The sequence below is a fragment of the Silene latifolia genome, chromosome 2, assembly GCF_048544455.1.
Source record: "Silene latifolia isolate original U9 population chromosome 2, ASM4854445v1, whole genome shotgun sequence".
NCBI classification, from domain to species: Eukaryota; Viridiplantae; Streptophyta; class Magnoliopsida; order Caryophyllales; family Caryophyllaceae; genus Silene; species Silene latifolia.
In genome coordinates, this window is record NC_133527.1 from 136,633,314 (window position 1) to 136,659,525 (window position 26,212).

The 26,212-nt window shown below is 35.0% G+C and overlaps 1 non-coding gene across 1 annotated transcript; it reads left to right on the forward strand.

Annotated features, from left to right (window-relative positions):
* The first annotated feature begins 17,112 nt into the window (after positions 1-17,112).
* LOC141645622 (small nucleolar RNA R71) lies at positions 17,113-17,219 on the forward strand. The gene has a single exon (XR_012545100.1). It is a non-coding gene; the product is annotated as a small nucleolar RNA R71 (small nucleolar RNA).
* The last annotated feature ends 8,993 nt before the right edge of the window (positions 17,220-26,212 follow it).

The following is a 26,212-nucleotide window of genomic DNA, read 5'->3' on the forward strand; positions in this document are numbered from 1 at the left end:
AAACTTAGCAAATGTCTTTCTATGGGTATCGGAAATAAAAGTTACCTCCAGATAATGCAAGATTTGATCGATTACCGGAGTAGAAGGTGATGCTCCCATAGAAGTTTGTTGTTGTGGTTGTTGCACTTCCAAGTTTGGTGTTGATACCACCATTGCCAAAGCTTTCTTTGTTTGGAGAGATTTTTGCCTTTGAGAGAGAGCCTTTGCCTTTGGTGCCTTTGTTGCCTTTGTTGCACCCTTTGTCCTTGCCATTTGATGAACTAACCAAGAAAAGAATCAAAAATCTTCAATTTGTAGAATGCCCAAATCGATTTGAAGGTGAAAGGCTTTGCCTTTATGAAATCAAAAATCGACTCAAAGGTTGAAGAATTTGTTCTTGGTTTTGATTGTTATTGAAGATGGAGTGATTGATTTGTTGTTTGAAGGATGGTTTGATTTGATTTTGGTGGATTTTGTTGAGGGTTTTTGTTTTTGTGATGGAGAGGATGAGGGTTTTGATGTTGTGGGTAGGGTTTGTGAATGAATGAATGAATGAATGAATGAAGGTGGGGTGGGTTATAAAGAACTCGACAATTTCAGAACGCAGGGACAATCCATGCGGATTGGGCGCAATCCGTGCGGATTCTGCAGCTTCAAAATTTTCAAAATCCCGCCTAGAGACGGGCGGATTCTGGGGAATCCGCTCGGATTCTTTTTGAGGGACGGGCGGATTTTGTGCAGGACGGACGGATTTCAGTCCAGAGATTTTTCTTTGTTTTCTTCAGCTTCAAGACGGGCGTCTTTTATAAAAGACGGTCGGATTACTCAGTGAGACGGCGTCTTTCCGTAAATCCGCTCGGATTCTTTAACAGTCAAGAAATTTGCAATTTCAGCTCAGCTCAGGACGGGCGTCTTCTCAGCAGGACGCTCGGATTTGCTGCAGACGGGCGGATTCTCAAGAATCCGCTCGGATTCTGGTCCTTTGTACCCGGATTCACTTCATTCGTGCACAATGCATTTCCCTTTACCATTCTTCTATTCTTCTTCATTTCTTTTGTTCTTCATTGTGGGGGCACTACTAAGGCATGAATAGCCTAGGCAATTGCCATCCCCACACTAAGGTAAAGCACTACAAATCAATTGAAGTCGTTAGTCCCTCCCTCACTTCTCTCTTACATGACAATTATTTTGATCAAAGTAAATAAAAATCCAAAAATGACAAAAATGCAATACAAAAATTGAAAAGTAAGTTAGGGAGTTAGAAATATTTACAAGTGGTGGTTTAGGGAGGACTCCACCAAACTCTCATTCTTGATGAGATGTCAAGGGGGCATGTTCAAGGTGTTGTTGATGTTGCTCAACACCTTGAAGAAGTAATCAAAAGCTTGTTCATTGTTATGGTAGAGGTCCTCAATAGACCGTGGCCCTTGTTGTTGATCATGATCGATGGCATGCCCAATGTAGGGATTAAAGATCCCTTCAAATTCATCGTCCCAAAGACCACAAACTTCATTGAGTTGATCATTGAAAATCTCTTGCTTAGATGGAGACAACTCTCCCAATTTCTTGTCTTAGCCAATGAGGCCATCCTCTTCTTCCTTGGTTGATTTTGATGAGCTTTGCAAGCTCTCCTTGTCACAATTCACTTGCTCTTTGAATGGAGCATCTTCAATTTTCTTCCTCCATTGGAGTTCCGATTTCTTCCTTTCATCTTTCCGGCTATAATGGTCAATCATGAAACATGGCTCATGCAAACGAGGAGCTCTCATGGTCTTGTCAAGATTAAAAGTTATGCTTTCATCTCCCACTTCTAGAGTGAGCTCTCCATGTTTCACATCAATCACCGCACCCGCGGTGTGTAGGAAAGGTCTTCCTAAGATGATTGGAATGTTGGAATCTTCCTCCATATCAACAATGACAAAGTCCACCGGGATAAAAAACTTCCCAATTCGCACGGGGACATCTTCCCATATCCCTAATGGTGTCTTCGTCGATCTATCGGCCATTTGAAGCGTGATATTGGTGCATTTAAGCTCTCCCATTCCCTGTAACGCCCCGTAAACAACAAGAGCACAAAATGGTATATTTTATTAATAGCAGCGGAAATTACAGAGCGTTACCGCCGTATTTCCCCATACAGAGAAATACAAGGCTTACATTATTTTTCAGTACAAACAAATATCTAGTAACATGTTTTATTGACTGGTCTGTCTTATTATGATACATTATTCTTATTCTATTTCCTTGCGTCAACCTCACTCAAGCCCTTCCCTATTTCCTGTACCTGAAAAAGATTAATAAAATAAAGGGTCAACCAACCACAGGTTGAGTATATTTCCCGTAACCTCCAACTCAAATTAATATAATTCGGGTCATTATTATTGAACAAGGCCACATTACGGAGCCGAGACTCCCTTAGGCTATGCCCTCCTCCGTGTACACAGGATAACAATCTTTTCCTTTTTTTTTCTCTTTTTCTTTTTTTTTCCTTTTTTTTTATCCGGATATAACGGGGCGGAGCCAATTGCCGAGCCCCCTGCCGAGCCCACTTCAGAGCTCACATCCATGTACACGGGATAAAATAATAATGTGGTCCGGTCCCTTCCAATAATAATGTCCCAGCATTTATACATTGGCCAAATGTACCTCTTAGCAATGGTATTTTAACATTAACATTATCACGTGAGCATTATAACGTCAATTATTAACACAAACAGTACCACAGTCATATCTCACGTAAACCGCATTACGTAAAATATACAAGTATAACATAACTTTATCACATAAACAATAATTCACGTACATTATAATATCAGTTGATTAATTATAACGATAATATACTTACTCATTATATTAACTTAAGACGAAGGGGTAGGAAATATACCTTCAATATATCATCTCGTAAACTTGCCACCATTTATCTATATACCAAATTGCATTGATCCTTTTTCGTTGTGTCATGGGTATTAACTATGAACGAGGCATCCTATTTATAGTTTTCGAAAGTCGGTTAACAATTACTGGCTTTCCTACGTGGTGATTGTTTTCACCATATACAAGCAAGCCTATCTTGCCCATTCAATGTAGATATGCACGTGGTAAGTCCTTTAACCACATTTTCTTTAGTTATTTTTTTATCATTTGTTTTAACATGTGATAGAATGCCAATAAAATATTACAAACTTCTTAAAATATCTAGATATTTTACTTTATGGGTTATTTTCTTTAAGGTAGGTCTAGTAAAATTCTACGGGTAAAGTTAGTATTGAGTCGGATTTCAACCGAACTATTTTATTCTTATTCTTGGGTCTTACCTATACTAGGTTACTACGTCTTTTGAATTTTATTAAGTCAATATCTCCCTCTAGGATGGATTCATTTCATTTGTGTACCTTTTTCGACTCTACTTGATAAAAATTATTTCCCTTTTCAAATAAAGAATTTACTTACTGAATAGTAGATATTTACTCGGGGTATCACATTCTACCCCCCTTAAAATAAGTTTCGTCCTCGAAACTTGGATTATCACCTTATTGGAACAAATAAGGATATCGACTTCGCATTTCCTGTTCTGTTTCTCAAGTCGTCTCTGTGTCATCGTTATATGATCACAAAACTTTTAGCAATTCTTAGACCAGGTTGAAATCAAACAAGACGAACAAAATACAGAAGTGCGCATATTTTGTGATGCTGGAAGAATTCTTCGACCCCTTTTAGTTGTTGAAAATCTAAGGAAGATAAAGTTATTGAAAGGGGATGAATTTTCTTTTTCAAACCCTTCTGGGCAAGGGGATACTTGAATTAATTGGGTTTGAGGAAGAAGAGGACTGTCATACTGCATGGGAGATCAAGTATCTCTTTATGGGTGATAAAGGAAGAGGCCTTGAGAAGTACACTCACTGTGAGCTTGACATGTCATTTTTATTAAGTGTAAGCTGCGGAGCCATTCCATTTGCTAACCACGATCATGCTCGAAGGGTTCTTTACCAACCTTTACTAGTGGGAGAACTTTGTTACGGGGAGCGTTTTCCTTATGATCTGAATTGAAATTTGAATCGGTTTCTTTTCGTATGTTAGATCCTCTCTAACTTGCACCAAAGATATGTTAATGATGTGACTAGGCTCGGGACTATACTTCCTTAAGAGTGACATGTGAAAAACATCTTGGATTCTAAAAAGTTCTATTGGAAGGGATATTCTATAGACAAGATTTCTAACTCTATCAATTATCTCAAATGGTCCTATGTACCCAGTTTCCTCTGTTTCCCGAATCTAATAACCTTTTTTTTTTTTTTTTTTGTAAGTGTTTACCTTAAGAAAAAATTGAATCACCTACTTGAAATACCACTTGTCGTCTTTAAGGATAGCTTAACTACTTTGAACAGTTCCCCTTTTCCCTTATATGATTTTCACTTTGTCTGAGGTTTCCTGGTTTGATCCAATGACCCTCAATTCATCAATATCACTTCAATATATTAGGGGATCTACATTTTCTCTCATATAAAACCTTGAAAGCATCCATTCCAATGCTAGAACGATAATCATTATTGTATGAAAATTCTATCAAGGGCAAATATTGTTCCCAAGACCCCTGAATTTCTAGAACACATGCTCTCAACAATTCCTCTAAAGTTTGAATTGCTATATGTGTCTGTATATCGGTTTGTGGGTGAAAAGTATTGCTATAGTTCAAATGAGTACCAATGGCATTTTGGAAACTTTACCAAAATTTCGCTAAGAAGTTTGTGTCACGATCCGATACGATGGTTTTGGAAATTGCGCATAATCTTGCAATCTCTTTTATATATTTCTTTGTTAACTATTCAGAGTTCCACGTGGTTTCGGTTGTGAAAAAGCATGTACTTTTGGTTAGTCGATCTAAGTCGTCCATATCTCATTCATTCCTTTTGGTATCAAAGGCAACATTGTCACAAAGTTACTCTTATCGACTCCCATTACCATAATGGAATGTCCAAATGCTGTAAACTTCCTCCTGGCCTTTAATGTTCATTTTCACTTGCTGACTAGTTAGACATTTTGTGACAAATTCTAACATCTCGTACCTTCCTATGATCCTATGATGTTATCACATATGTCAAATGTTTTTATACAACTAATTCCCTTAAAAGGTGTACTAATATAAGGTACATGAGTATTATTTTCTCCTTCTTTCAAAATTTCCTCTATTAGGTACACTTACTGCTCTCACGATCATAATATTCATCAACATACATAATAAGTCAAACTATTTTTTTTTCTATTCTCATATCTTTTAAAATCTTCTAAACATACAATACAAGTTAACTAAATCTAATTTCCTCTATCATCATATTGAATCCCGAATTTTCTAACTAGGGGTAGGTAAACTACAAAACAGTTACCACCAAGTGCCTCTACTACCACATATGTCCTACAAATAGGGTATTGAATACCTATATTACAATTAATGAGAAACTTCGACTATTTCTCGTCTCATGTGAACCTCCTTTTTTTATTTTATCTATATGAAAATCTAATAGCCTTTCCTAGTTTCTCCAAGGCACAACATACTTCTGTGTAGAAGCGGTATAGCTTAACTTCTATACTTAAGAATAGACGCACTGAATATTAAGTTTAAACTCATTTCCTCTCCTTTTTCCTTTATACATTATCACTCTATATAACTTATTTTATTGACTGTATAAATAGATTGTCTACTTATTTACGGTTCCACCGACACTTACACGTTTCACTTGACGCAACAAGACCCACCGACGCCTTCTGATGTACAAACCCACCGACACTTTTTTTTTTCTTTTTCTTTTTTTTTTTTTTTTTTAAAAAAAAATTTCTATAAAAAACCACAAAAATTAACTATTTTATCCACCCAATTCATTTACTTCTTATCCATAATCTCATAAAAAAAATTTTCTCTCTAAATTATGGATAAATCATCCGATAATCCATCCAATAAATCACCCGACATCTCCTCCGATGAGCTTTATAATTCCGTTACGAAGTCCCTTAATGAAGTGAAGACACTCATTAGCTTGCTAATGATACTAATATGTGTATTAGTAGCGGTATTTGCAATAATTATAGTTTATATTACGAAATGAATAATTATTGCTTGTAATCCTCTCTTTGTTATTATTAATCATGTTACTAATCTAGTGATTTATATATTCTTAGAAGTTTTATTATCGCCTTAATAACTTGTTAATAAACTACACATATTAATCATGTTTAAAAAGTTAAAAAAAATAGGGTAACCTTTTTTTTTTTTTTTTTTGGCTTTTATTAGAAATCGAACCTCGGCGTCTTAAACGATCGAGAGATTCTCGGACCACTCGTGCTCCATTCCCAAGTTGACATCTCAACTACAAAATATTACGATATTGTCTTATGCTAATACTGTTTCAACATCGATCCTTCAAAACAGTAAATGGCCATCTCATCTTAACTGAGTCTTTCAATTTGGGTTTCATGAAATATCCAAATGTTCCCCAACTAAAACATCATAACTCTAATCCTTAATATTCCATTAATCCACAATTCCTTAGTAACCCACATTAATACTCCCTAATAAACCACTAATTCCACAAGATACCTTCACTCATGTCTCATCATGCGATCTATAGATCCATGAAATAATTAATGTAATCACATGGTATCACGATCTTATCATCTTAATCACAAGTAACTTACAAAAAGTGCATTCACTAATCTAGTACTTTCTTTGAAGCAAAACTCTATAATCCAAATTTCACCATCACCAAAGATATTACCTAATTATCACAACAACCAAGAACTTCCAAATTTCAATCCCCAAAATCACAGTCATTCTCAAAATACAAATTAAAACAGAAAATATTTTTATCCTTTCATTTTACCTCTAAGTATCCCAATTCATGTCAATCTCATTAGCACAATCCAAACGACTTAAGTACAACTCTATTAGCCATAAATCCCTTAATAATATCATCCAAGTCCTCAATCTACAAAATCTTCAAAACTCTAATAAGACTTTAATTTGTGATGCTCACTAATGAAATCCAAAAGAATTAATCCAACATTCTCCATAACTGAAATAATTATCTGATTTAAGGTTTACAAGTCCCTAGAACTTTATACCTTCAAACCTCCAAATATTTTTTTTTTCTAACATCCTCAATATATTGGCTTGAAACCACAATATTCTGATTCACACTTTAAAATTCTCCCTCTTTCACTTCTTGCCTCTACTATATATAAATGCTTTTAAAATTCTAACTTCATAAATTTACTCAACTTAAGTTCCAACTCTCTTCTTAATTATTTTTCCCCTTTTTCCTATATATATGCCTCCAACGATAAGCTTGTCTCCAACCCGTAAATAAAATTCGCATTATTCACTTCCTTTTTATACTCTTAACGTCTTCCTCCCATTCCTCCACAATGTTAGCCTTTTTTTTCCACAACAATTATGATAAATCTCCATTTCTTCTCCTTTGCAAGTCAGAGTCACTAACTTAATTTATCTATATTCTACATATATCACACATTCTTAGTTAACACAAACTACAAAAAAATCACAATCTTCTCAAATTCGCTCGGACATAATATTTCACCATTCCTTTATTGAAAAATATCGACATTTGCTACGTCGCTGTCACTAGTAAATCTAATGCACTCTACTTTGGACTATATCCATCAAATGTTAAATACTAAAAGAAATTTGTTATACCACTATATAATATTGTATTTTTCATGGTTAGGGACTCGAAATGATTAAAATATAGTATCTCTATTTCACTCTACATTTATGGAATTAAAATCTATTTCTCACGCATCCTCTAATGTCTCTAACCTTGTGACATGACAGTAAAACAGAACCTAGTAATTCTTTATACTTTTTTTTTCTTATGTAACCTATGGTCTTAAAAGTGTGCACATATATATAGAAAGATATGTCCCCAAAGACCGTATAAATAGTGCACTAACGATAAATACTAAGAGGACACAAACAATATCCTTAAGTCAAATAAAGTATTCTTCACATAACTTAATAAGCAAATAAACAAGATAAATCCTATAAGCTAACCATGATTCCTAGGACGTCTACCCATCTCTCGGTCAATTTATATATATTTTTTTAATCCATATAATTTATTAAATAATTTTTTTTTTCATTCTTTAGCCTAAGCTCTGATACCACTTTTGTAACGCCCCGTAAACAACAAGAGCACAAAATGGTATATTTTATTAATAGCAGCGGAAATTACAGAGCGTTACCGCTGTATTTCCCCATACAGAGAAATACAAGGCTTACATTATTTTTCAGTACAAACAAATATCTAGTAACATGTTTTATTGACTGGTCTGTCTTATTATGATACATTATTCTTATTCTATTTCCTTGCGTCAACCTCACTCAAGCCCTTCCCTATTTCCTGTACCTGAAAAAGATTAATAAAATAAAGGGTCAACCAACCACAGGTTGAGTATATTTCCCGTAACCTCCAACTCAAATTAATATAATTCGGGTCATTATTATTGAACAAGGTCACATTACGGAGCCGAGACTCCCTTAGGCTATGCCCTCCTCCGTGTACACAGGATAACAATCTTTTCCTTTTTTTTTCTCTTTTTCTTTTTTTTTTCCTTTTTCTTTTATCCGGATATAACAGGGCGGAGCCAATTGCCGAGCCCCCTGCCGAGCCCACTTCAGAGCTCACATCCATGTACACGGGATAAAATAATAATGTGGTCCGGTCCCTTCCAATAATAATGTCCCAGACGATACATTGGCCAAATGTACCTCTTAGCAATGGTATTTTAACATTAACATTATCACGTGAGCATTATAACGTCAATTATTAACACAAACAGTACCACAGTCATATCTCACGTAAACCGCATTACGTAAAATATACAAGTATAACATAACTTTATCACATAAACAATAATTCACGTACATTATAATATCAGTTGATTAATTATAACGATAATATACTTACTCATTATATTAACTTAAGACGAAGGGGTAGGAAATATACCTTCAATATATCATCTCGTAAACTTGCCACCATTTATCTATATACCAAATTGCATTGATCCTTTTTCGTTGTGTCATGGGTATTAACTATGAACGAGGCATCCTATTTATAGTTTTCGAAAGTCGGTTAACAATTACTGGCTTTCCTACGTGGTGATTGTTTTCACCATATACAAGCAAGCCTATCTTGCCCATTCAATGTAGATATGCACGTGGTAAGTCCTTTAACCACATTTTCTTTAGTTATTTTTTTATCATTTGTTTTAACATGTGATAGAATGCCAATAAAATATTACAAACTTCTTAAAATATCTAGATATTTTACTTTATGGGTTATTTTCTTTAAGGTAGGTCTAGTAAAATTCTACGGGTAAAGTTAGTATTGAGTCAGATTTCAACCGAACTATTTTATTCTTATTCTTGGGTCTTACCTATACTAGGTTACTACGTCTTTTGAATTTTATTAAGTCAATATCTCCCTCTAGGATGGATTCATTTCATTTGTGTACCTTTTTCGACTCTACTTGATAAAAATTATTTCCCTTTTCAAATAAAGAATTTACTTAAATCTACTGAATAGTAGATATTTACTCGGGGTATCACATTCTACCCCCCTTAAAATAAGTTTCGTCCTCGAAACTTGGATTATCACCTTATTGGAACAAATAAGGATATCGACTTCGCATTTCCTGTTCTGTTTCTCAAGTCGTCTCTGTGTCATCGTTATATGATCACAAAACTTTTAGCAATTCTTAGACCAGGTTGAAATCAAACAAGACGAACAAAATACGTATGCGCATATTTTGTGATGCTGGAAGAATTCTTCGACCCCTTTTAGTTGTTGAAAATCTAAGGAAGATAAAGTTATTGAAAGGGGATGAATTTTCTTTTTCAAACCCTTCTGGGCAAGGGGATACTTGAATTAATTGGGTTTGAGGAAGAAGAGGACTGTCATACTGCATGGGAGATCAAGTATCTCTTTATGGGTGATAAAGGAAGAGGCCTTGAGAAGTACACTCACCGTGAGCTTGACATGTCATTTTTATTAAGTGTAAGTCATGAGCCATTCCATTTGCTAACCACGATCATGCTCGAAGGGTTCTTTACCAACCTTTACTAGTGGGAGAACTTTGTTACGGGGAGCGTTTTCCTTATGATCTGAATTGAAATTTGAATCGGTTTCTTTTCGTATGTTAGATCCTCTCTAACTTGCACCAAAGATATGTTAATGATGTGACTAGGCTCGGGACTATACTTCCTTAAGAGTGACATGTGAAAAACATCTTGGATTCTAAAAAGTTCTATTGGAAGGGATATTCTATAGACAAGATTTCTAACTCTATCAATTATCTCAAATGGTCCTATGTACCCAGTTTCCTCTGTTTCCCGAATCTAATAACCTTTTTTTTTTTTTTTTTTGTAAGTGTTTACCTTAAGAAAAAATTGAATCACCTACTTGAAATACCACTTGTCGTCTTTAAGGATAGCTTAACTACTTTGAACAGTTCCCCTTTTCCCTTATATGATTTTCACTTTGTCTGAGGTTTCCTGGTTTGATCCAATGACCCTCAATTCATCAATATCACTTCAATATATTAGGGGATCTACATTTTCTCTCATATAAAACCTTGAAAGCATCCATTCCAATGCTAGAACGATAATCATTATTGTATGAAAATTCTATCAAGGGCAAATATTGTTCCCAAGACCCCTGAATTTCTAGAACACATGCTCTCAACAATTCCTCTAAAGTTTGAATTGCTATATGTGTCTGTATATCGGTTTGTGGGTGAAAAGTATTGCTATAGTTCAAATGAGTACCAATGGCATTTTGGAAACTTTACCAAAATTTCGCTAAGAAGTTTGTGTCACGATCCGATACGATGGTTTTGGAAATTGCGCATAATCTTGCAATCTCTTTTATATATTTCTTTGTTAACTATTCAGAGTTCCACGTGGTTTCGGTTGTGAAAAAGCATGTACTTTTGGTTAGTCGATCTAAGTCGTCCATATCTCATTCATTCCTTTTGGTATCAAAGGCAACATTGTCACAAAGTTACTCTTATCGACTCCCATTACCATAATGGAATGTCCAAATGCTGTAAACTTCCTCCTGGCCTTTAATGTTCATTTTCACTTGCTGACTAGTTAGACATTTTGTGACAAATTCTAACATCTCGTACCTTCCTATGATCCTATGATGTTATCACATATGTCAAATGTTTTTATACAACTAATTCCCTTAAAAGGTGTACTAATATAAGGTACATGAGTATTATTTTCTCCTTCTTTCAAAATTTCCTCTATTAGGTACACTTACTGCTCTCACGATCATAATATTCATCAACATACATAATAAGTCAAACTATTTTTTTTCTATTCTCATATCTTTTAAAATCTTCTAAACATACAATACAAGTTAACTAAATCTAATTTCCTCTATCATCATATTGAATCCCGAATTTTCTAACTAGGGGTAGGTAAACTACAAAACAGTTACCACCAAGTGCCTCTACTACCACATATGTCCTACAAATAGGGTATTGAATACCTATATTACAATTAATGAGAAACTTCGACTATTTCTCGTCTCATGTGAACCTCCTTTTTTTATTTTATCTATATGAAAATCTAATAGCCTTTCCTAGTTTCTCCAAGGCACAACATACTTCTGTGTAGAAGCGGTATAGCTTAACTTCTATACTTAAGAATAGACGCACTGAATATTAAGTTTAAACTCATTTCCTCTCCTTTTTCCTTTATACATTATCACTCTATATAACTTATTTTATTGACTGTATAAATAGATTGTCTACTTATTTACGGTTCCACCGACACTTACTGTTCACTGACGCAACAGTACCCACTGACGCTACAGATACAGTACCCACCGACACTTTTTTTTCTTTTTCTTTTTTTTTTTTAAAAAAAATTTCTATAAAAAACCACAAAAATTAACTATTTTATCCACCCAATTCATTTACTTCTTATCCATAATCTCATAAAAAAATTTTTCTCTCTAAATTATGGATAAATCATCCGATAATCCATCCAATAAATCACCCGACATCTCCTCCGATGAGCTTTATAATTCCGTTACGAAGTCCCTTAATGAAGTGAAGACACTCATTAGCTTGCTAATGATACTAATATGTGTATTAGTAGCGGTATTTGCAATAATTATAGTTTATATTACGAAATGAATAATTATTGCTTGTAATCCTCTCTTTGTTATTATTAATCATGTTACTAATCTAGTGATTTATATATTCTTAGAAGTTTTATTATCGCCTTATAAACTTGTTAATAAACTACACATATTAATCATGTTTAAAAAGTTAAAAAAAATAGGGTAACCTTTTTTTTTTTTTTTTGGCTTTTATTAGAAATCGAACCTCAGACGTCTTAAACGATCAGAGATTCTCGGACCACTCAGGCTCCATTCCCAAGTTGACATCTCAACTACAAAATATTACGATATTGTCTTATGCTAATACTGTTTCAACATCGATCCTTCAAAACAGTAAATGGCCATCTCATCTTAACTGAGTCTTTCAATTTGGGTTTCATGAAATATCCAAATGTTCCCCAACTAAAACATCATAACTCTAATCCTTAATATTCCATTAATCCACAATTCCTTAGTAACCCACATTAATACTCCCTAATAAACCACTAATTCCACAAGATACCTTCACTCATGTCTACTGTGCGATCTATAGATCCATGAAATAATTAATGTAATCACATGGTATCACGATCTTATCATCTTAATCACAAGTAACTTACAAAAAGTGCATTCACTAATCTAGTACTTTCTTTGAAGCAAAACTCTATAATCCAAATTTCACCATCACCAGCATATTACCTAATTACTGTCAACAACCAAGAACTTCCAAATTTCAATCCCCAAAATCACAGTCATTCTCAAAATACAAATTAAAACAGAAAATATTTTTATCCTTTCATTTTACCTCTAAGTATCCCAATTCATGTCAATCTCATTAGCACAATCCAAACGACTTAAGTACAACTCTATTAGCCATAAATCCCTTAATAATATCATCCAAGTCCTCAATCCACAAAATCTTCAAAACTCTAATAAGACTTTAATTTGTGATGCTCACTAATGAAATCCAAAAGAATTAATCCAACATTCTCCATAACTGAAATAATTATCTGATTTAAGGTTTACAAGTCCCTAGAACTTTATACCTTCAAACCTCCAAATATTTTTTTTTTCTAACATCCTCAATATATTGGCTTGAAACCACAATATTCTGATTCACACTTTAAAATTCTCCCTCTTTCACTTCTTGCCTCTACTATATATAAATGCTTTTAAAATTCTAACTTCATAAATTTACTCAACTTAAGTTCCAACTCTCTTCTTAATTATTTTTCCCCTTTTTCCTATATATATGCCTCCAACGATAAGCTTGTCTCCAACCCGTAAATAAAATTCGCATTATTCACTTCCTTTTTATACTCTTAACGTCTTCCTCCCATTCCTCCACAATGTTAGCCTTTTTTTTCCACAACAATTATGATAAATCTCCCTTTCTTCTCCTTTGCAAGTCAGAGTCACTAACTTAATTTATCTATATTCTACATATATCACACATTCTTAGTTAACACAAACTACAGAAAAATCACAATCTTCTCAAATTCGCTCGGACATAATATTTCACCATTCCTTTATTGAAAAATATCGACATTTGCTACGTCGTTGTCACTAGTAAATCTAATGCACTCTACTTTGGACTATATCCATCAAATGTTAAATACTAAAAGAAATTTGTTATACCACTATATAATATTGTATTTTTCATGGTTAGGGACTCGAAATGATTAAAATATAGTATCTCTATTTCACTCTACATTTATGGAATTAAAATCTATTTCTCACGCATCCTCTAATGTCTCTAACCTTGTGACATGACAGTAAAACAGAACCTAGTAATTCTTTATACTTTTTTTTTCTTATGTAACCTATGGTCTTAAAAGTGTGCACATATATATAGAAAGATATGTCCCCAAAGACCGTATAAATAGTGCACTAACGATAAATACTAAGAGGACACAAACAATATCCTTAAGTCAAATAAAGTATTCTTCACATAACTTAACAAGCAAATAAACAAGATAAATCCTATAAGCTAACCATGATTCCTAGGACGTCTACCCATCTCTCGGTCAATTTATATATATTTTTTTAATCCATATAATTTATTAAATAATTTTTTTTTTCATTCTTTAGCCTAAGCTCTGATACCACTTTTGTAACGCCCCGTAAACAACAAGAGCACAAAATGGTATATTTTATTAATAGCAGCGGAAATTACAGAGCGTTACCGCCGTATTTCCCCATACAGAGAAATACAAGGCTTACATTATTTTTCAGTACAAACAAATATCTAGTAACATGTTTTATTGACTGGTCTGTCTTATTATGATACATTATTCTTATTCTATTTCCTTGCGTCAACCTCACTCAAGCCCTTCCCTATTTCCTGTACCTGAAAAAGATTAATAAAATAAAGGGTCAACCAACCACAGGTTGAGTATATTTCCCGTAACCTCCAACTCAAATTAATATAATTCGGGTCATTATTATTGAACAAGGCCACATTACGGAGCCGAGACTCCCTTAGGCTATGCCCTCCTCCGTGTACACAGGATAACAATCTTTTCCTTTTTTTTTCTCTTTTTCTTTTTTTTCCTTTTTTTTTATCCGGATATAACGGGGCGGAGCCAATTGCCGAGCCCCCTGCCGAGCCCACTTCAGAGCTCACATCCATGTACACGGGATAAAATAATAATGTGGTCCGGTCCCTTCCAATAATAATGTCCCAGACGATACATTGGCCAAATGTACCTCTTAGCAATGGTATTTTAACATTAACATTATCACGTGAGCATTATAACGTCAATTATTAACACAAACAGTACCACAGTCATATCTCACGTAAACCGCATTACGTAAAATATACAAGTATAACATAACTTTATCACATAAACAATAATTCACGTACATTATAATATCAGTTGATTAATTATAACGATAATATACTTACTCATTATATTAACTTAAGACGAAGGGGTAGGAAATATACCTTCAATATATCATCTCGTAAACTTGCCACCATTTATCTATATACCAAATTGCATTGATCCTTTTTCGTTGTGTCATGGGTATTAACTATGAACGAGGCATCCTATTTATAGTTTTCGAAAGTCGGTTAACAATTACTGGCTTTCCTACGTGGTGATTGTTTTCACCATATACAAGCAAGCCTATCTTGCCCATTCAATGTAGATATGCACGTGGTAAGTCCTTTAACCACATTTTCTTTAGTTATTTTTTTATCATTTGTTTTAACATGTGATAGAATGCCAATAAAATATTACAAACTTCTTAAAATATCTAGATATTTTACTTTATGGGTTATTTTCTTTAAGATAGGTCTAGTAAAATTCTACGGGTAAAGTTAGTATTGAGTCGGATTTCAACCGAACTATTTTATTCTTATTCTTGGGTCTTACCTATACTAGGTTACTACGTCTTTTGAATTTTATTAAGTCAATATCTCCCTCTAGGATGGATTCATTTCATTTGTGTACCTTTTTCGACTCTACTTGATAAAAATTATTTCCCTTTTCAAATAAAGAATTTACTTAAATCTACTGAATAGTAGATATTTACTCGGGGTATCACATTCCCAACCTTTTACTCACCGAGTATGGCATGACACTCACACTAGCCCCTAGATCACATAAGGCTTTGTTGATCGTTGTGTCGCCAATGGTACACGGTATTGAGAAGCTTCCCGGATCCTTTAACTTTGGAGGTGAACTCCCTTGAAGTATTGCACTACTCACCTTAGTGAAGGCGATAGTCTCAAGTTTCCGGATCGACTTCTTCTTTGTGAGGATATCTTTCATGTACTTTGCATAGGCCGGTACGTGATTGATTAATTCCGTGAAAGGAATTGAGACTTCTAAATTCTTCACAATTTCCATGAACTTTCCAAGTTGATCATCAAATTTGGGCTTGGCTTGACGACTTGGAAAAGGAAGTCTAATCACAATGGGCTCCTTCTCTTTGGCCTTGTCTTCATTTTTCTTTGAACTTTCTTCTTTTGATGATTCCCCTTCTTTGGGACTTTGCACAATTTCTTCCTTTTCACTAGCTTTCACAACTTCATTCTCAACTTGCTCCTTCGGTGCCTCATATCTTGTACCACTTCTCAAGTGAATGGCACTAACCGTTTCATGTCTAGGGGATTACTTTGAGGTGGTAATTGCCCCTTTGTCTTTGTGAGCTTGAAGATGCTAGTTGAGTCAATTGTGTTTCCAACATCTTGGTGTGAGCTAGAATGTTGTTGATGGTGGTGTCTTTTGCTTGGCTATCTTTTTGCATTTGGGTGAAAAATTCTTGTTGATTCTTTTGCATTTGGAGGACCGCTTTTTGGACATCAAAACCTTGGTCATTTTGGTGATTGTATGGATTTTGATTTTGGTAACCTTGGTTTTGATTGTAAAAGGGTCTTTGATTTTGATTTCTCATGGGTGGTGGAGTGTATGTTGTTTGAGGGTTTTGAACATTTTGGATTTTGTATGAGAGATTTGGATGGAACTTGGTGTTTTCATTGTAAAAATTTGAATAAGGGGTGCCACTTTTGTAAGCTTGGAAAGCATTAACTTGTTCGGTTGTTCCCCTACACTCACTTGAGTCATGACCCAAAGTTCCACAATTCTCACATATCCCGCTTGGGATTGATGAGGATGCCGTCATGGCATTGACATGATGCTTTGATGTTTTTGAGTTTTCCTCAAGTCTAGCCATAGCTTGTTCAAACTTCAAGTTGATTGTGTCAATGTGAGCACTAAGTTGAGCACCCAATTGAGTAACGGAGTCCACTTCGTACTTTCCTCCTCTAGTAGCCTTACGAGGCCTACTATATTGTGAATTATGGACCGCCATTTCCTCAATCTTGTTCCATGTTTGATTGTCATCAACTTCGGTGAACATTCCATTTGATCCCATATTGAGAATGTTCCTTGAATCTTCATATAAACCATTCCAAAATTGTTGCACTAAAAACCATTCGCTAAGTCCATGGTGAGGACATGAGCGACAAATACCTTTGAACCGCTCCCAAGCTTCATACAAAGATTCTTCATCCCTTTGCTTAAAACCCGTAATTTGAGCTCTTAGCATGTTAGTCTTTTCCGGTGGGTAGAATTTTTTGTAGAAAGCTAGAGCTAGCTTCTTCCAAGAATCTATTCCAAGGGTGGCCTTATCAAGGCCCTTCAACCATTGCTTTGCGGTGCCGATTAACGAAAAAGGAAATAAGACCCATCTTATTTGGTCTTGAGTCACGCCCGTTTGAGAGATAGCTTCACAATAATCGCAAAAGGTTTCCATATGAGAATGAGGGTCCTCACTAGGCATTCCCCCGAATTGGCTCCTCTCAACTAGTTGGATGAAGGCGGACTTGGCAATAAAATTACCGGTGAGATGTTGCGGGGTAGGAGTACCATTTGGTAGATCCTCCTCGGTGGGTATAGAGTGTGACGAGAATTTAGGCATTGTAGGTGGATTTTGTGTGGTATTGTTTAATGGGTTTTCTTCTCCTTCTATTGCGAAAGGATTGACAAACTCACTAGTGGGTTGAACAACTTCACCAACACCTCCCAAATTCCTCCTAACAAGTCTCCTATTATTCGTCAAGGTTCTTTCGATTTCACGGTCAAAAGGTAACAAATCTCTTTGTAACCTTCTAGACATGCAAAATATCAAACAACTCGAAAACAATTAGAACAAACCTTGAGGAGCTTTACTTCCCCAAGGTGAAAAAGACACAACTAATAACAACAAAAGAAATCTTAAATCAATTAAACACCGTCCCCGGCAACGGCGCCATTTTTGATCGAGGCCATTTCGTGTTCACAATTAAGCATATGTGGTCGTTGGTCAATGGTCGATACAAAACACAATTTATACTCCACAAACAACTCTACAATTAGTAAAGAGGCAAGTAAAGGTCGGATCCCAAGGGACGGGTATTGAAATGAGAATTCTATTGTAACTAGTAGTGTCTAGGGGTGTCACAAATTGGGTTGATGTAGAAGGTTACTAAACTAAAATAGCAATGAAAATAAACTAGCAAGATGAATAAAATAAGGGGTGTAAACAATTGATTAAAAGCACTAGGGTGTCATGGGTTCATAGGGGAATCATGGGATATGATCATACAAACATGTTCTCAAATTATAAGCAAGCAATTATTGTTGTGATGGATTGATTTGGGTTATATCTTACAATTCTAGGAAAGTTTGGGTCCCGGAGCCGAATCGATTAGATTGTACAACACCTACAAGTCGACTTAATCTTTCCTACTCAACACATGCATGGTCTAACAAGACTCGAGTTGGGTTATGTCTTACAAGTCAAGTTGAAAGGATAGAAGATGATAGTAAATGCAAGGATTCATAGGCTTAGCATTTCATCAAATATAACATGTGCATGTATTAAGATCAAAACAAGCAAGCAAATAAGATATGAAAGCATATTAATTTAAGCATGAATCATTCCCCATGTTGGTTTCCCCTAATCACCCATTAAACCCTAGCTAAGAGACTACTCACTCATTATCATATTGATCATGCTAGAAAGGTTGTCAATCATACTAACATAATGAAACATGATGAATAAATGAAAGTAATTAACAATAATTAAAAAGGGATTAAGAGATTATACCTACTAATGATTCCAATAATAAAGCAAGAATAATAGAAGTACTTGAATCCTAGATTAAGAGGTTGTCAATCTCCCAATAATAACCCAAATAATCTTCAATTACCCAAAATAAAGGAAGAACAAGAGAGAGATTAAAGAACTAAAACTTGGATTAAAACTTGATTAATACTTGATTACAATATTAAAGAGAGATTTGATTGATATTAACTACACTAATTATTGATAAGAAGAACATGCTCCTCTAATTAGCCTAATGGGGTATTTATAATGAAAATTAGGGAGGATGCATTAGGGTTAACTAAGGGCTAAACTAGTAATTACACTTTTTAAGTTGAGCAAGGAAAAGCCGGTATTTTCTGAGAGAAGGGCTTCTCTTTTCGTAGCTTGAAGAATGAAAAACGTCTTTGTCTTTGAAATCCGTGCGGATTGGAGTCGGGACGGCCGGATCAGGGCTGAGGAATCCGAGCGGATTCAAGAGAGGGACGCTCGGATTGTGCTGGGGGAATCCGAGCGGATTCCAAGGTGGGACGCTCGGATTGGGCTGGACGGACGGGCGGATTTGGCACGATCCGTTCGGATTGTTGGTCAGCTTCAATTCTTCTTCTTCTTTTCTTCCCTTTTCTTCATAAATTCCTTGGGGATTTCCTCGGGGACTCAAGGATCCTTTTCTCAACATTGTTCTTCTACTATGATATGTACAAAGGCCTTCTAGTCTTGTCTCTTCTTGATGCTTGGTCATTGAATACAATCAATTTAGCCTCGTTTTGCCATGAGAATGCAAGATTCTTACTCCTTTCCTACCAAGGGATCAAAATATCAAAGAATATGCAAAACAAAGAACTAAAGATAAGCAATGACCCAAATAGGCACTAAAAAGCATGGAAACAATGGTAATTCGGGGGCTAAATATGCGCCAATTATGGTCACATCATGGACCTAGGTTTCGTTCTCGATCTGTGAAACTGAACCACTTCAAAAATCGTGTCTCTCTCTCTTTCATTCGTTTCTATATTTCGTTTTTGTTCGTTCAATAGTTAATTAGTTAAAGTTTAATCAATAAACTTTAAATAATTAATTATACATATACAACCGAAAAAGTAGTTCAAAATTTTTAATCCTCAATTCACCCCCCCCCCCCCTCTTGAGTATTTCGGATCGATAGACTCTTCATTGGCGTAACCAACAAAATACACTACAATATTTTGGTCAGTTAATCATGTATCAAACATAAACTCGTTATTTTCTATGTATCCCCACAATCAAAATATTTCTTAGATACATACTCCACATAACTGAAATATCAAATCTAAATATGATGAATAATTTTATCAAATAATAAATTGAACGTCTTCCCCCACATGGTGTCACACCACAAATTAGTAACAAACATACTCGTTCAAAGAAAATATACACATTATTCATTCATTAATCATTTCAACTTTTAGATATCATATAATTGTACACGACAATTTTATAATTTCCATAATTTACTTTTTATGAAGCTTTGACAACAAACATTTTCAATTGTTTGTCACACAGACATATCCAAGATAATATATCAAGTGAAAACAAAATATTTATCCCCCACATTTGGTTTATAACTCAAGTATCAAATTTAGTTCATCTCATAATCAAAACTAAATAATCAATCCAAATATGTGAAATATTTTGCTTGACAAACATATTATACACATAACAATATCTTGGTCACTCAATCATTCTAGCTATTTGTCATTCAAAAACTTGAAAAATTTCATTATAACACCCCTATTTATACAGGAGCCTTTAGCTAGACATTCCCAAATAAATAGGACCGTTACCATCTCGGTTTCCTGAGGTAGTGAATAACAAAGTACAACAATACCAAAGTACTTTAAATTAAAACTTAGCGATTACATGTTTATTACAATTTAACTAACTAAAACTTAATATAAAACTATTACAACTCGTAGCGGAAATAAATAAAGTGACACAATTGTTCTATGTGATCTAGACTTCAACTACGGTCCAAGTCGAGCTCTCATCCCAATGCTCCCGAGTCAGCTAAACTTTAGTACCTGACAAATCTGCTCCCCATAAAACGGTTCACCGCAGGTGTTCACGAATACACAGTCAACCGCGAGGTTGAGTAGGAATAAATACTAACAACAAAAACATACGATAAATAATCCAATTTCCTTTTTCATTGCACAACCCCCTGACAACGTGCACCTTACTTACTCGTTACACTAATCATCCCGCCAATCCCTGGCCGGGGCAGCCTCAACCCGAAGGTGAGTAAACACACACTACATTACCAAAAGGTAATGTCTGCCTCAACATATAGTTCAGTAATATCCACCAGAGGGCCTGCAGACCAATCTGGGGCCTACCTCGAGTAAACACGATAAATATCGTCTGCCAGAATAAATCTGTTCAACCACTCCACATTACTATAAGTAATGTCTGCCAGAATAAATCTGTTAATACTACAACAATACTCCACCACAATATAATCAACATATACAATGTAATTCTCCCTTCCAACAATTTCAATGATATCAACCAACACAATTCTCATATGATTAATTCATTTTAATATAAGCCATCCAATAAACCAAATATTATCGAGTAAAAGTTGAGTAGGATTTATCCCTATCTGATAAGCAAGCAATTCCAGTTACACAGCTCAAGCAATCCAATAAATGAAGTAATCCGATCCGATTATAATTCTTCACAAACGTCACCTAATCAAAATATCGTAATTCTTCCATCAATTATTAATTATTATTTCTCATTATTATTTTTAAATTATCTTTATTCAAATTATTTATTTATTACTATTATAATTAAAGGTTACGATATTAAAAACCCGCCTATGAAACAAACTTGAGTCACCCGAATTACCCACTTAAAACCCGTCACAACAACATCCAATACCCAAAACCCGCGTCCAAAATAAAAGTATAAACTTTACAAACACTTAGTCAAACACGGTATAACCCGTGTCTCACACACCACCCAAAACCCGTATCAAACGCCTTCCCACGGCCACCAAAACCACCACCCGACCTGCCTACCTCCTCCCTACACCACCGTCCTCTCAAACACCCACTCACCACCCATCAAACAACCACCAGCAGCCCAAAAACCCGTGCCCTAACTCCCTTCTCCACTCACCATTAACAACCAACCACCCGCCTCCACCGTGTATAAAACCTACCACCACAACTAATACAGCCACTCCCACACCCAGAGGCCACCACAATAGCCACCCTTGGTCCAAGTCGGTTCCAACGGTACCCTCCAACCTCACTATTGGTCAGAAACGCATCCACAGTAACCGTCCCAACACACCCACGACATTACCCCCTGTTTTCCCCTGTTTTGCTAAATTCCGGCCACCGTCCACAAAAACCACCACCTGCCGCCAAGCAAACATCACCATCATGGTCGACTAACTACCCCCGTCACAACCCCACCTTACCCAGGTCAAGTCTCGGCCATTAGAGGGTTCAATTACCCATCCCAAACCTCACGATCAACTCGCAACACCTCCCTAACCAGCCACCTTTAGCCGCCTGCCACCGCCATCGTAGGCCTTCACAGACACCACCACCACCACACCCATTCCAACCCTTGCAATCCCACGTACCACTCCCCAAAGTTTGGTCTGATTCCGTCAAGGTTTGGGTCAGTTTCTAAGCGTCTTAAGATCGTCTCACATTCAGCTTAATAAGAAAATAAAACGAGATTAGAATTTGTTACCTATTAAGTACCGCTTGCTAATTCCGTCTCCAAAAGCTCCTCCCCTTAATTTGTGATTTATTTCTCAGATTTAATAGGGTATTTATAGTGTAGGAATATAGAGAATGCAAGGTCAATTAGGAAACTATATAATTTTACCTTATTCTAATTAGTATAGGAATTATTATTATAATAATTACCATTATATTATTATTATTATTATTATTATTATTATTATTATTATTATTATTATTATTATTATTATTATTATTATTATTACATATGTTAATCTTACCATAAATGGGATTTCCTCATACAATATTTACTAATTTATTATTGCCATAACTTTTTATTATTGATATAATTATTATTACTTTTATACATTATTATTTCCTTATTATTTATTATTAATTCCCGATACCAATCCCGATCATAACTATAATATACTATTAAATTTCGGTCCCTATACAATGGCACACGGCCCAAAGCTTTAAATATTAGCTAAGCCCAATTTCCGACTTGGATACTTAATTTATTATTTAATTAACGTCTTATTTGTATTTATTATTAGAAATGTCGTTTAATCAATTATTAAATTCCATAAATTAATTTCATAAATTATTATCAAAATACGGAGTATTACATTCATTCACATATTCTCGAAATCAATTATCAAGAATAATTTTGCCAAGATTATAGACATATCATACCAAAATAAAGTAGTAGCTTAAACCTACGAACCATTAAGGCATACATAATTTGACCAAACCTTCATATTTATCATCATAAATATTTTAAAGGAAAGTCTCGAGAACATACCTTAACCACAAGAATGGAATTGAGCAATAAAATTATTGATAATACCATTCTTTTATAAATTTTCATAAAAACTTTCAGAATACTACCATGACATTGCTGTCCATTTTAAGGATGGTAGATGACCGAATCTGCTCACCGCTTCAATTAGAAAGTTTTAGCCCTTCTTCTTAGCTTTCCAACGCCATATTACACGCCTCAAACAAAGCTCTAGAGACCGAGTTATGACCAAAATACCGAACTGCTGTCTCACCCTCCGCGGCCTAATTCTTATACACGAAGAACAATATTTTTTGCCAATAGAAATAATTCCATTGACAAGAAAGATGAACACAACAACAATAATAGCGACAAAATTTCGCTTCTTAATTGTTGGAAATATAGAGTCACTATAAGGGCGAAAATATATTTAGAGAATAGATGTTGTTGTGTCGTGGTATGGAGGCCACTGAATGAGAAACGAAATCGTCCCGACTACGGTACAAATCGATATAGGCGTCATCCCCCAAGGTCACACAACACTCCTAAAAGTTGTGTACTCAACTATTAAGAGTTGGAACTCATATGGTATGCTCAAAATTATCATATAGAAGTAGTAGAGATATATGGAAGATGTGTGTTTCTCAAATGACTACACTTCTGTATTTATAGTGATTAATTAACATCATAATCACAAAGATAGCGGCATAACTCCACCATAAACATGGCAATAAACATGGAGTTAGTGGCTATAATTATGCAAGTAGTTGTGGGATGCTTTTACGAGGTAATGGAAGACATCTCTCTAATACAATGTAGTTAGACGACATTACTAGCCTTAGCATTACTTCCAACATGATGAATGTAATAGCAAAAACCAGACACATAAAAGTGTAAACCACAGTACCATTAGATAATATAGCTCAAGATTAGAAGATAACAGACCGGTGAAAAAAATAGGACATTAAAATAAAATAAAAGTATTATGCTAAAATTATGCATTACCAGTAAAAAAGTAAGATTTCTTGGCCAGTTTGATCAACAACGCATAAACATTTTCTTTCTGGGTTTACCAGATGAAGATTAATTGGGGAAATTAGGCTTTGGACAACGCGGGAAATAACAGGGCGGGAAAAAAGAGGAATTTAAGAGAGGGGGAGGGAATTAAACAATAAAATAAATACTACGGTCTACGAGTATAATAATGAAAGAAAAATAAATTAGAAATACCGAATAAAAAAAGTTATTTTATAAAATATATATTTCGGTACTAATTTTTAACACAGTTTATTTCGCAATAGTACATTACACTTTTGACTCAATTTCGTACATTTTAACCATTTTTCTCCGTTTGCATACTCTTACCTAAAAACTAACCCAATTCTCTCTCTTCACAATTTCTCTTTCTTACTAACCCCTATAATCAGTGTAGATCATCTGTCTCATCTTGTGTCTCATCACTTCTCCTATTGACACATAAGCACTTTGATATATACTATTATCATTTCTATTATCTTATGTGTGATGTGTCAAGATCTTAAGGTAGTGGGACACAAGATGGGGCATAAAAAGGGGACAAGTGATCTCAACTGCCCTACAGTCACTCAATTTAAACAAAGTTCTTCAATTATGCAATGATAATTTATATGTACAACGAGATTTTATTTATTCTATGAATCAAATTAACTATTTTCTTTCATTTTGTGGACTTTTATTTGATATAATGTTTATCTTAATTAAAAATTAAGTTATTGTTCACGTTTGGTGGTGGTGGCCCTGGTGGGATGGCTGCGTGGTCGGAGAACGGTAGGGGAAAGACGATGGTGTAGGTGGAGGTGTCGGCGACATGACGGTGGAGGTTTCAGGTGGTAAGACAGGGAGAGTGAAAGGCGCGGGGGTATAGGTTAGGAAATGTAGTCGGGGGTAGACGTGTGGTACTCATCGGTCACCAGCGGTAGTCGGCGGTGGGAAGGGCAAGGGACGGTTGATGGGAGGTGGTGAAGGTTGGCCGATAATATGGTAAAAAGTGTTCTGCAATGAGTAAAACGTGTACTACAAATTTTCACACTTTTTAAAAATTCATAATTATAGCCTACATAATTTCTTCCTAAAATTTAGCATACACAAATCTATACAATAATATAAAAAAGCCTAGATTGAGTAGTTACTTGGATGACACGTTGCGGAATACAATTACATTGCATGTTGAACTAAAAAAAGAAATAAAAAACTACAAATAGAACATGAAATGGCAAAGTAAATAAATATAGTTATCACCCCGTTTTTTAGAGGGATATTAATCACTCATTGTATGTAAACTTTCACCTCTCAAAGCATTTACCCCACTCCATTTTCCCCTTTTTAATGTCAAACTTTTCATATTCTCTATGAAACCACTTCAACAACTTTTACCTATAAAAGAAAATCGATTAATCAGAACTTTATCTCATTCCTAACACCAAATGCCAAAAAAAGTCTAGTCTTTTTCACCTATATATTTTCATTTGGGATTTTTATCATAACTTTTCATATGTTAGGTTTGTGGTGAGTTGGAATCGAATTGGCAAGAAATGAAGAGTTAAGAGAGAAAAGAAAAGAAAAGAAGAGACTTTGACAAGCATTATTGTATAGTTCGCTCTTGACGCTGTCGAATATTGGTGAAGACATTTGAGATCATGAATGATCGAATATAGCCATCCACTATGACGAGGGGAGGTCAAACCTTGGTGAAGGCCCCCAACCAAATTCTAACATTAGCTTTTTAGTCTCACATTTTTTTTATATTAATAGATAGTTGTAGGGGAGTTTTAAATGTTTTTTTTAATATTAATAGATAGTTTTAGGGAAATGTTTAATGTATTTATCAATTAATAATGTGTATTGAAAATGGTGGGATTGATACGGACGACAAATTAAAAATGACCAAGGCA